Below are 11,959 nucleotides of genomic sequence, written 5' to 3' on the forward strand. Positions count from 1 at the left end.
TATTCCTTGATTGCAATTTCATATACCATGGAGTGAGAGGCACGTGTTTTAGAGCTGATCACTCTAGAAGGAAAATAAATCTTATGGTATCAAAAATAGAATCTCTATGAGTGTCATGAATAGTTATAGTATCATTTACGATGGCAGTCTTTTCCAACATTCTCGAAAAAAGATTTTTAAAGAAGGGTATATTTTTTTTAGCTTTTATGCACTATATTGATATTATTCAAATCATAAAGAGGTGACAATTTCCATATGATTCTCTGAATCGGCCCCCATACCTTTGAAAATCAGTTAATAATATCATTCCAAGACCAAATATAAGAAACTTAAAAACATGCAATTCATGAATAAAATTCATCTACCCTTTTCTGAAGCTTAAGCGTTCTCCAGGTTTTACACCATTTTCGTGCTTGCAAGAGCAGAATGTTCCAATTGGTATCTGAAACTCCATTACTCTGCCACTCAATTCCCAATATATTTATCCTCTCAACGACGCTACAGCCATTTATTTTTGTTGAAAGAATCAAAGGAGACCAAAGACCTAAGCATAAAATAGACGTTTTCTCTAAATTAATATTCATTCCCAAAATTTTATGGAATCTGTTAAAAAAAGCTAGTAGAGTCTTGATTCTCTTATTTATCTGACCAACTTGAATTTCCTTCCGTCATAAGAGTGATGTTGTCAGCATAAAGATATGGAAAAAAAAATTCAGTGTTTCTTTCCAGCAAAGCCAAGGCCAAATCCCCCATAATTCCGTAACAGTATACGACTCATTCGCTCCATAGTAGCAACAAAAATTAATGTAGAAACGGGGCATCCCTGTCGACAACTTTTCCCCAACAAGATGTGGTCACTATTATGTCCGTCTATGGAAAGAGTGGAGGATCTGTTACAAGGAGAGCTCAAGTTGGGTTAAAGAATCCTCTTGGGAGATATTTCTTAACAGATCTTATGATAAATTCTGATGAATGGAGTCAAATGCTTACAGAAATCCACTGCTATTATAGCTCCAAACTTCTTCCTTTTCCTGATTGACTCTATTGCGGTTGGAATACGTGGGAAAACGTGGATGTCAGAAGATTCAAGGGACCAAATCACGAATCTTAATCAATTTAAGAATCAATGTTTATTGATTCTTAAATTTAATTTGGTTCAGAATAATCACACAAATTAGAGGTGGGGAGACTCAGGGTGACTAGATACATATTGGTAAAGTTTTGGGGTCTGTTTCTAAAATAGCTAGGGTAGAACGGAGTAACAAATGCATAGCGACGCTTTTAATAAAATATGACATTAACATAGTAGACTTAGTTAATCTCTACTATTTACTTAGACGGGCAAAAATATGGTACATACAAGATATTGCAAGGACATTTCATTCTCTGAGGTAGATGAACACCCAAGGAAAGTAAAGAAGGGTTAACCCCTCTATTTTCTTAAAGCAAAATTGATCAAGCCAAAATTTCCTCTTTTTTGGAAATTAAAATACGGATTGTATTAACTGAATTCATTTCATATTCTTTGGTATATATACAAAGGACATTCAAGCTATGAGTAAATGTTGAAGGATTTTACATGGATTCTTCTGTATGTATATACATAGATATGGATTAGTTTTGTTCTTGTTTTCTGAAATAGTTAATAATATGTAAGACCAATTAACTAATATAAAGTCTCTCCTTGATTAAAACTGGCGCCAAAGGTATTATTAACTTTCAAAATTACATTTTTGTTACCTACCAAGGTATATTAACTATAAATATGTTAAAATGTTCATAATATTACGATGAAGTCTCTACTCTTAGTATCAATAAATCAATTAGATATTGATAAAGATGAACGATTATTGAATAGTGTATGTGTATCAGAATGGTTTATATAAGTATATCAAAGTAACCATAAATACCATATAAACAGAAAATGGAAATATATAGAAACGTCGTATAAAGCCATCAACACAAAAGCAGAATAGAGATAAAAACGATGATTCGAAGATTTCAAAGTTTTCAAGGTTAATAGTTACTCATCAAGACAAAACCGGACTTAAAATGAAATTGATTTTAGACTAAGTTTGTATTCATCGACGAATTATTGTGAACTTTTATTAACAAATTATTTTGATAAATCCTTTGGAAGCGCTACTAATTGCAGATTAAAGTAGGAAAAATTCATTTGTTACAATAAAATAATTACAAATTGATAGATTTTTTATGAAAGGGGTCCTATCAGAGCCAAATTATGTCCCATAAAATTTTGAACTATAATTAACATTGTTGGATATCTCATCTAATCCCAGAAATTAGAATACAAAGCTTATAATTGTGAGAAATATGTCTATGAAGTATTGGGCTGCATGTATGTACGTATATAAATATGTATAGTGTAAAAAATAACATTTTTTGGATTTTTGTTCAAAATTGCTTATATTTTAAACACTACATACATTGGGATTCTATAAATGAAACCGACAATTCCACGCATACTTTTAATGTATTCAAGAAACTAATTAATTACAATTAAACTCAAATATGCAAAAATTATTGTATGTATATATAAATATGAAAACAATATTATTAAGTCTCTATGTATTACTTTAATAACTTCATAGGTCGATGCAACAGCATTTCCTATTACCACCAAAACTGTGGTGGAGGCTGTTTCACTTCCGGTTCTGAAGGAAAAAGAATATCTGAAGAGTAAAAATTCTTTCTTTTAGTAATGGGAGACTTAATTAAATTTTGAAAAGACATAGTCCTCTTAATTAGTCTACCAAAATCCATTAAATGGTGATGTGGAAGATGCAAGTTTGACGAGGATGAAGAATTAGTACCTTGATGATTCACTGGATGAAGTTTTTCTACAGAGCTCCATTCCTTTTGGGGTGATGTTGATGAAGAGGACTTCATGTTAAGTATTACGAGTATTTATTTAATTAATCAAAAATCACTGGGCTGTTGTTTTTTTGTTCGTTCGAAATTACAAAGTTTTTTTCTATCTATTAAAATTATAAATTTTTTCTGTGCGTGTATCAAAGACCTCAATTATTCGTATGGATAATTGACTGTCTTGTGTTCAACTGAACTTTGTACTTTTTGATTTTTTTTCAATGGTATTTTTTTTAAACGTAAATGCCCCCTCTTTCACCGTCAAATAAATAGTACGTAGATCCATTCTACAGTAATCCGAGCGGACACGTGATTCTTCTGTTTTTTATCATTATTTATATAAAGTGTATTCTATATATATTAAATATACTTATTCCTTGTGAATCCACGGCCACAAACAAAATATTATCCATCATATCATGAGTTAAAGCAATTATTGTGTTATATTTGCAAACTGGTCCCTTTTTCTCTCTACATATTTGTAACCCGGCAACAAATTATTCTTAAAAGTAAGTATGGATCATACTTGTATACTCAGCTAAGTTATTTAACGTTTATATTAATAAATTATTTTTATAATTCCTTCATAGACGAATTCAACTCTAAATAAAGGTCTTAAAAAATCACTCAACAGACCTAGATAAAGGATATTATTAAAGATCATTTTATTGGAAAGGTCATATCGGAGCTAAATAATGCCTCATTTATTAAATAAAGTATCTAACTATAGCTAATATTTATATTTATCTTCATCCATCCCACAAATAATATTATAAATCCCATATTTAAGCAAAAATAAATCAATTAAATAATGATGCGTTTATATTTAAATTCCGTAATTCCTTGATTTCTGTTTAGGATTGTTTCTATGTTAACGCAGTAAATTTCACTCTTTATCACTCACAAAATATTTATCTTGAGGAAACTTATAATGAGCATTTGATGACCTTATTAAATGTTCAGTAGATATTTTTTGGCGTCAAGAATTTATAAGTTGAAAATATTGTCCAGATATTGCGTCCATTGTACATGATGTAATCCCAAATACAAGTTGTAAACATGCAACAACTCGAATAGTAGAAATGGAATACTATAACTATGATTATATTTGATCACATACTATATATATTGCATGTTATTCTTTTATTATTATGTATTGATTAAAGCATATAATGATTTAAGCAACAAAAGTACATACATAAAAAGCTCAATTTTTAAAAGAAATTATGAGGATGATGGCGTGTAATAGTTACGTATTTTTGTTCTTTAAATGCCGGAGGTCAAATACCAACAAAAATTAGTAAGAAAAACTTAATAAATAATGAGAAAAAAAAGTTTTAAGAAAACTAATTAACCCTTCACTCTCATCAAATCTTCAAATATTTTAGACCTTCACAAATTACAATTATGATGGGTACAATGTTGGATTTTCTACATTATTCGTCTCTTCTACTACTCATTTTTTAAAGTTTTAATATATATCGATATCTGTTTTAATGTGAGATATGCATCTATGTCAATATTTTGGAGAATTTCCATTACGAATACACCATTGATATTACTTTGAGAAGATTTGGGATGTTTATGTTTAATTTTCAATAAAAATAGACATAATTAACCCATTTATGTTTCTTTATTTGTATATTCATTACTCTATTTCGCCATATTTAAGCAAATCCCCTCTCACATATTTATTATAACATCCTGCATATAATTTTTCAAAACTCGATCCCTAAATTCAACTTATAGATTAACCTTCTAAAACTAAGTTTTTCGCTATTTTGTTGATGGGATTTTGTAGGATATTTTATTAAAAGATTACATCTCATGCATAGGTCTTAATATAAAGTTTAAGTATATATTTTAATTGAAAATGTTCTTATTTGAGTATTAAAATTTTGATGATGTAGAGGGGATACACGTCATGCCACGTAATTTTTAAATATAGCTGAAGAAAAAAAAAATACACATATCAACTAAGAATCTGCCCTTTTTTCCCCTTTAAATGCTATTAAACCTAGTGATGAGGTTACATAGTAGATTCTGGTATCACTTAATATTGATAGAACACATTGTCATTTCCTTCCATTTACTGTATCTCGTAACCTTCCAAAAAAAGGGCCCAAAATAAGAGGTAGTTGGCCAATTATTGAAAAAAGGGTTTTGGATTATTTAGGATCGGTGTTCATCAACGGATGAGTCTGCTTGTGAAACTCCAACTTCTTTTTGCAATCAGTAATTTGTTTTGAGACTAAAAACCTTTTATTTTTGTAATTTTAGTAAAAAATATGGTGCACAAAAATTTCAAATATTAACATTCCCTTTTTCTTCTTTACTATAGATTATTCCATATACCGGATCAGCCGTTCTTATTTATCCATTTTAACACACAAAGTTTTGAAGTCCATAGTAGCAGCCTGGGTGAAAAAGGAAAGAAGTTTATTAACTATTAATTAATAGTGGAAACCTAAAACACATGTTTTACTCAATGTATCCGCCTAAGAATTGATGGTGAGCTTAAAGCAGTGGCTTAAGCTGCAGCATACCGACTGGACGTACTCAGTGCTCATTGAAGCCCATGCCTTGTTGACGGGTACTGTTGTGGCGCCTCCTGTTGGCCTTAGACTCCACGTGCGCCTAGATGAAATAGTCTAGGAGCTGATATCCGACCTATGTGGTGGCCAGAAGTCCTTCGTAATCTTTGAAGCTCCAGTCTGTTCCCAGACCTTATGGGATAACCCTGTGCGGGGAGTGCTGCGATCTCTATCGCCTTCTCGTACTGTGTGCTCATGGTCGTAACTAGGACAGTGTTGTTCCTAACAATGGACAGCTAATTATGTGTTCTACAACATTGTTTATTGGATCATCGTAAAAAAAATAATTTGAATAATAGAGATTAGTAAACAATAACGATTGTCCCGGTATATGATATCTTCTGAATCTTTGGTTTAATTTAAACAAAAAAATATTTCTGAAAAAAAAAACTATTTGAAAATGGGTTTTATTTCGACCTTGTTTTTATATTTGCTCGTTTTGGGACCATGCTTATAATGTATATTCTTTTTTTATTAAATTTGACCTCGTGAATTTAATTTAATTTTAATTAAATTAAATTCATTTCTACTTCAATTCGAAATATTTAAAAAATCATGGATACGTTTATACTCTATATTTATATATACTATTGATGAGACTCAGTCCTAAAAATGAAATGAATTCAAGTGTATAAAAAAATAAAGATAACACCATATATTACTTAGTGTTGGATCGGTCTAAAAAAAAGACTGCAGTCCTGTCCTGATAAAATTGTCAGTCTTACGACCGGTCCTTATCGGTCTTTTATGGTAACTATAACATATGTGGTTACAAAATATATTCTTTCAGCTGTTCAGAAGAATATCTTTCAAGAAACAATATCAAATAAAGCTTAAAGTAGTAGTAGTTATTACACGTTCAAGCTATCATTAATTATTTTATTCTTTTTTATATTATTCAATCCTAGCTATGAGTGAAGAATAGCTATAAAGATAGCTAGGAATGAAGGACCGAGGTATCCGTCCTTAGGACCGTTGAATGGTAAAAAAGATCAGACTGATAAAAAAAAATGAAATGGGTTGGGAAGACTGATTGGACAATCAGTCCAAGGACCGATCCAACAGTAATAATGATCCTCTTCCTTTCTTTCTCTGGTGACGTGAAACGTCGTTATTTTAATTGTATCTCGTTACTTTTCCAACAAAAATAAACAGAAAACTAGTAATTCAACCAATCAATGTTCAGAACCCTGGTAAGGAAAAAAGAATCCCAAAAATGACAGCTGATAACAAAATGTACTATATTTTTTTGTGTACATAACATCGTGGTATGTAAAAGGGACAAAATAAAAGAAAAACATTGCTTAATTATACCTTAAAAAACAAATCATATAATTTAGTTACCACAAAAAAATCGTAATTCCCACTTCTAATTTCAAATTACCTAATCAACGTCTATTCCTAAAATTTTATTTGTTGACTTAATGATCTCTGTCTATGATGGAACTACAAATAATACTAAAAGTTAGAGGGACACATTTATTTAATCTCTGTTCAGAGTTACTCACCAAAGTTTCAGCCATTTTGGACTTGCAGTTGATAGATAAAAGTCGTTTGAGTTAGTTGATGGGAGCGTTTTTGTGAAAATTTGTGTATCATTCTGTTGACACATTTTAGGTTCAAGAGGTACGAATTAGTCACCTTTTAATTACGGTAAATGAAACTTTGTTATACCATTAAATGCCCAAAACAAGAATACTGTCGAAAAAGTGGGCTGTAAAGATTTTTGTTTTTTCGAAAAACACAAAAACGCAGATTACTCTTTTACGGGTTACAGAGATGGAAGCATCCCTGGAAGAAGTATGTAGAGTAAATAGGAGACTATGTTAAAAAAATAAAATAAAAAATTCAAAACAATATCCAGTATCTTTGTAATGTTGGAAGCATTTCAGACCACCCTCGTGTATGGGTCTTTCCACGAGAAATGTCCTTGAGGAAACGGATTTTAATCAAATTATGTATGTAGTATCATTTATAGTATAACTTCTCAGAAATGAAGTAATGAAGCCGAAACTTAATTAAGAGTCTTCTGAGGTTTAAATATGTAGAAATTAGAAATTTGATTATTTTTTGATTAGTGATATATTGTAAAATAAAGCAATGAAGGGAGGCCAAGTGTCATTGAAAAGCTATCTAATACTTTTAAAAAAAATTATGTAATTTTTTTTTTCATATATATATATAAATTAGCAAATAATTGAATAATATTTTTTTTATAATATTTAATTAATATTGAACATACCCTTTTTTGGTAAAAAAATATAAATGTCCAAACAAAACTTTAACAATTAATTTATGAATTTTTTTAATTTACACCTTTAGTGCTAATTAGATGACTTAAACACTCTACACTTTTTTCAATGGATTTATAAGTATTCTATATTTAAATGGCTAATTTCAAATACAAAAATACTACCAACCTTCAAATATTTAATGTCAAAACTTAAGATCATGGTCTACTTGACCTTTTTCATATCAAATTTTTGAAATTTATGCACAAAGTTTTTGATTGCTATTTGATAGTTTTTCAATGATATATTATACTTGTCCATCATTGCTTCGGTTTACAATATATCATTAAACAAAAATCATGAGAATGAGAATTTATCTTTAACACATTAGAACGTAGAGTTGAATTGAGTTACGGATCAAATATTTCATACTATCAAAGATAGTATATACAAAATTTGACTGATTTTTATGGAAATATGATTTATACGAAATATTCCATTTCATACTACTTCAAAAATACAAATGTTAATCAAAATGTGATTCTTCAATATGTATCCAATTTTTCATTTAATGAATTATCTGTATATTAAATCCAAATATCTGTGTGTGTCCGTGTTTCACGGCCAAACCCATAAATGTAGTTTTTACCAGCTATAGAGACGGATTTGGCAACCATTTTTGGCCTTTAAGGCAATGGTGGATTTAAAATCGCATATTCCTAAAGTCGATTTTTTGACTAACAAACGTCTAATCTTAGAAAACAAAAAATAAAGACAGTAAAATTTTAAGAATTATTTACAGCCCACATTGCTATATATCCTTGCACACATTGTTTAAAAGAAGACTAAAGTAGGTTTGCCTAGCGTTTCCAGAGATATTAAGAAATTAATATTAATTATAAACTCTTTTGCTTCATATAAAACAAAAATAAAGACCCTTAGAATTTTAAGAATTATTCTCGCTGCATGTTGTCGCATAACTTTGCATACTTTTTTTGAAGGGTATTAAAAGGTTGAGAGAAAAATTGCTCCACTGCCCAATTACGTATGTAACTGTCGTTCGTCAATTTTCATGTTGTGCTGAAAAATCTTTTGTCTTATTCTCTCTTATTTTTTTTTATATCAAAACTTCTGAAAATTTTTAAATTTAATTTATCTACAGGTAAAACAGCAAAATGTGGACTCCAGAGATGGATTTAGAAATACATCAATCATTTTATATTTTCAATAATGGGCAAAAAATAATTGTATCAAAACATGTAGACAAGGTACAAGAGTTTGCGAAAACTTTTTCCCCTAATTATGGTCACCTTCATTAGCAATCACAGCCTTGACACGTTGCCTGAGGGCCATACAGGAGTTAATGACAAACCCTCTAATAAGTTGTCCCATGCAGCTACTATGAAGGACTTCAGTGAGTCCACATTTGGGTGTGAGGTCCTGTTGATTTCACTCTCCAAGGTACCCCATATAGAAAAGTCCATGGGTTCAAATCTGATGAGGAAGGGGGTCATATCTCTTTGGACCAGAATCGAGCCATGTTATCTGCATAGAACTTTTGACACTTGACTGACGTGTGAGAGGGGCACCGTCCTGAGTCCGTACATAGTTACCCTCCGGGTATTTGGTCTTCAGGCATGGCATGATGGTTTACCTAAGCACCTTATAGTAGGTCTCATAGCTGATTTTCTTTCCAGTCTTGAAAAAGAATGGAGGTATTTTCTTTCTATCAGAAAGAAAATACCTCCATTCTTTTTCAAGGCTGGAATGGAGGTATTTTCTTTCTATCAGAAACTACAACGTCAACGATTCATGAACCTTTCGGTCCCCCCTCCCCCAATTCCTGACATTCTGGATCGGTTTTTTCCATTTTTTTTCATCTAGCCAACCTAAAAACTAGCCTCCTAGACACACTTAACAATATCCGTTATCACATCAACCCAAGCATCTAAGAGATCTGAGATGCATTTTTGCTTGTTGCTCGCACATGATGATGAAATGACTAAATGAATAGTATAGTTTGTTTATGTAAAAAGAACAGTGGAAACAGAATATTAAAAAAATCAGGTAACAATTCCATAGTAATGGGAAAATAAACATTAATTAATAGTCCACATTTTTGTACCGTACTCTGTATATATTTAATACATTGACTATATTTATTATTTTAAAATTTAGAGGAGAAAAAAAAAGACAAAATAAGACAAAGGATTTTTGACCATAAAATGGCACTTGAGCGAACGACATTTCAATGGTCCGCACTGAACTTTCCACAATTTTGATATTCAATTTAGAGCTCAGAATAACATTAATTTTAATTTCTTAATATTCCGGGCAACACCGGCCCACTTACTCAAGTATATAATGATATATATATATGGCTTCTCTTTCATTGTTTTGCACATCACTGAACTTGATCATACTATAGCGTACAAATGTAAATCGCGACTCCCATCTCCAGAATGAGTGATTCAAGTCCTTTGTACATTAGTAAAACAATAGTTAATTGAAAATGTCGGGCTGTGTATTTTATTACTATACAACATCTAGTTCCACCAAAAGTTAGCTTTTTCATCACTTACTTTTTTTTTGTTCGGTCGGTTCAGGTTACAGAATACAAAAAAGTAGGGCCTGCAGACTCTATAAACAACCCGTGTACTATTAGTGACAATGGTAACAACAAAGTACATGAGAATTGAGAATACATAAGTAAGACTTTCTTAAAATATAACAAGAAAATAGTTATATTTCACAGTATTTATTATTTACTAACTGGGTCTTGTAATTTAAAAAAAAAATCTGGGTATCCTGCACAAAGACAAATTCCCGGGAAAGGAGAAGTCCTAATTTTGACATCTTATTATTTCTGTATTTTGGGAAATATCGGGTATAAATAATCCAAAGTTTTAGGATATTAATATTCATATTCGTTATCAATAAAGAAATATCAATCACAAAACCTTTTTTCATTCTTCTAATTTATACTTCCCACTGCAGTGATCACTGATCAGCAGACATGTATAAAATATTTCTTAGAAAGTGGGAGTGGCTTTAAGATTGAGAGTAACAATTAAGTTTAATAAATAAACAAAAATCCCACTTCTTATATAGCAAGGATATTTATAGACTGGAATTACTCCGATGTCAATCCTCAATTCTACACCGAGTCCAGCAATGATTCAAATTTCCAAGCAAACCCTCATTGTTGAACGCAATTATAAATACTTTATACTTAGATATTCTAGCATCATAAGTTACACAATAATGATAACAGTTATGGAAAATAAGAATAAAAGACATTGTTCAGATCGCCACCTAGAAAAAGCAGCTCCCGCTTCGTAGGACATATTTTATACAACTTTGCTGATAATTTATTAGTCATCTAAATTCGAATATGTTATTCCGGTAATATTCTGTCTAGTTAGGTAATTTTTTGTAGTGCAACTTAAGCAAGTGATTTTGGGACTAAGTGAAGAATTTCAGAAGTATGATGTTTTATATTTTCATTTGTTATTTTGAGTTATGTAATTCAAGTAATATGAAGATAATATAAAAAATAGGGATAGTTCAAAATTGAGTGTGAATAACATTTATATTTATTCACAAGATATCTTCAATTTCTATAAAGAAATAATTACTATTAAACTTTCGGAGGTACCACAAATTGTACATAAAGTAGCCAAAAAAAATTGTCAAAATAAAAGAATGATAAATTGATGGGTTTAAAAAAACATTATCGGGGCTAATATAAGTTTTTTTAAATAAAACAAAACTTACAAACTATAGCAAAAATTCTAAAGTATCTTACCCCATCTCCAAAGTTTGAATACACAACCTATAATTTACTCAAATATGTCTATAATATTGGACTGTAAATATATTTGAAGCAAAAAAATATTTTTTTTTACTTTATTCATTTTTTCACAAAATTGACAAGATATAATAACGGAAATGAACTTGGTATCAATTTTAAGTTGTTGATATCTTTAATATTATTATTTCCTACATAAACTTGCAACTATATTATACTTATTATCAAGAGATGTGATACTTCAACATATAAAAAGGTCATTGAAATCCTCCTTCAGCATCAATTGTTTTTGTGTACTCACTCAAGTAAGAAGAATTTATCCTATAACAACATGAAGTACTCCATTTGTTTGTCACTAGCTGTCCTATTTCTTGTGACTCTTTACTCAGCTCCAGCTGAGGGCATTGTGAGGTGTGATAGTACAGGACATTTCG

At 30.4% G+C, this 11,959-nt stretch overlaps 1 long non-coding RNA gene across 1 annotated transcript; it reads right to left on the minus strand.

Moving 5' to 3' along the window:
- Positions 1-4,546: 4,546 nt before the first annotated feature.
- LOC139905158 (uncharacterized) lies at positions 4,547-11,634 on the minus strand. The gene is made up of 3 exons (XR_011779682.1): positions 11,523-11,634; positions 5,375-5,732; positions 4,547-5,306 (listed from the first exon to the last, which is right to left on the minus strand). It is a non-coding gene; the product is annotated as an uncharacterized lncRNA (long non-coding RNA).
- Positions 11,635-11,959: the final 325 nt, after the last annotated feature.

Source organism: Lepeophtheirus salmonis, chromosome 4, assembly GCF_016086655.4.
Source record: "Lepeophtheirus salmonis chromosome 4, UVic_Lsal_1.4, whole genome shotgun sequence".
Classification (NCBI taxonomy): domain Eukaryota; kingdom Metazoa; phylum Arthropoda; class Copepoda; order Siphonostomatoida; family Caligidae; genus Lepeophtheirus; species Lepeophtheirus salmonis.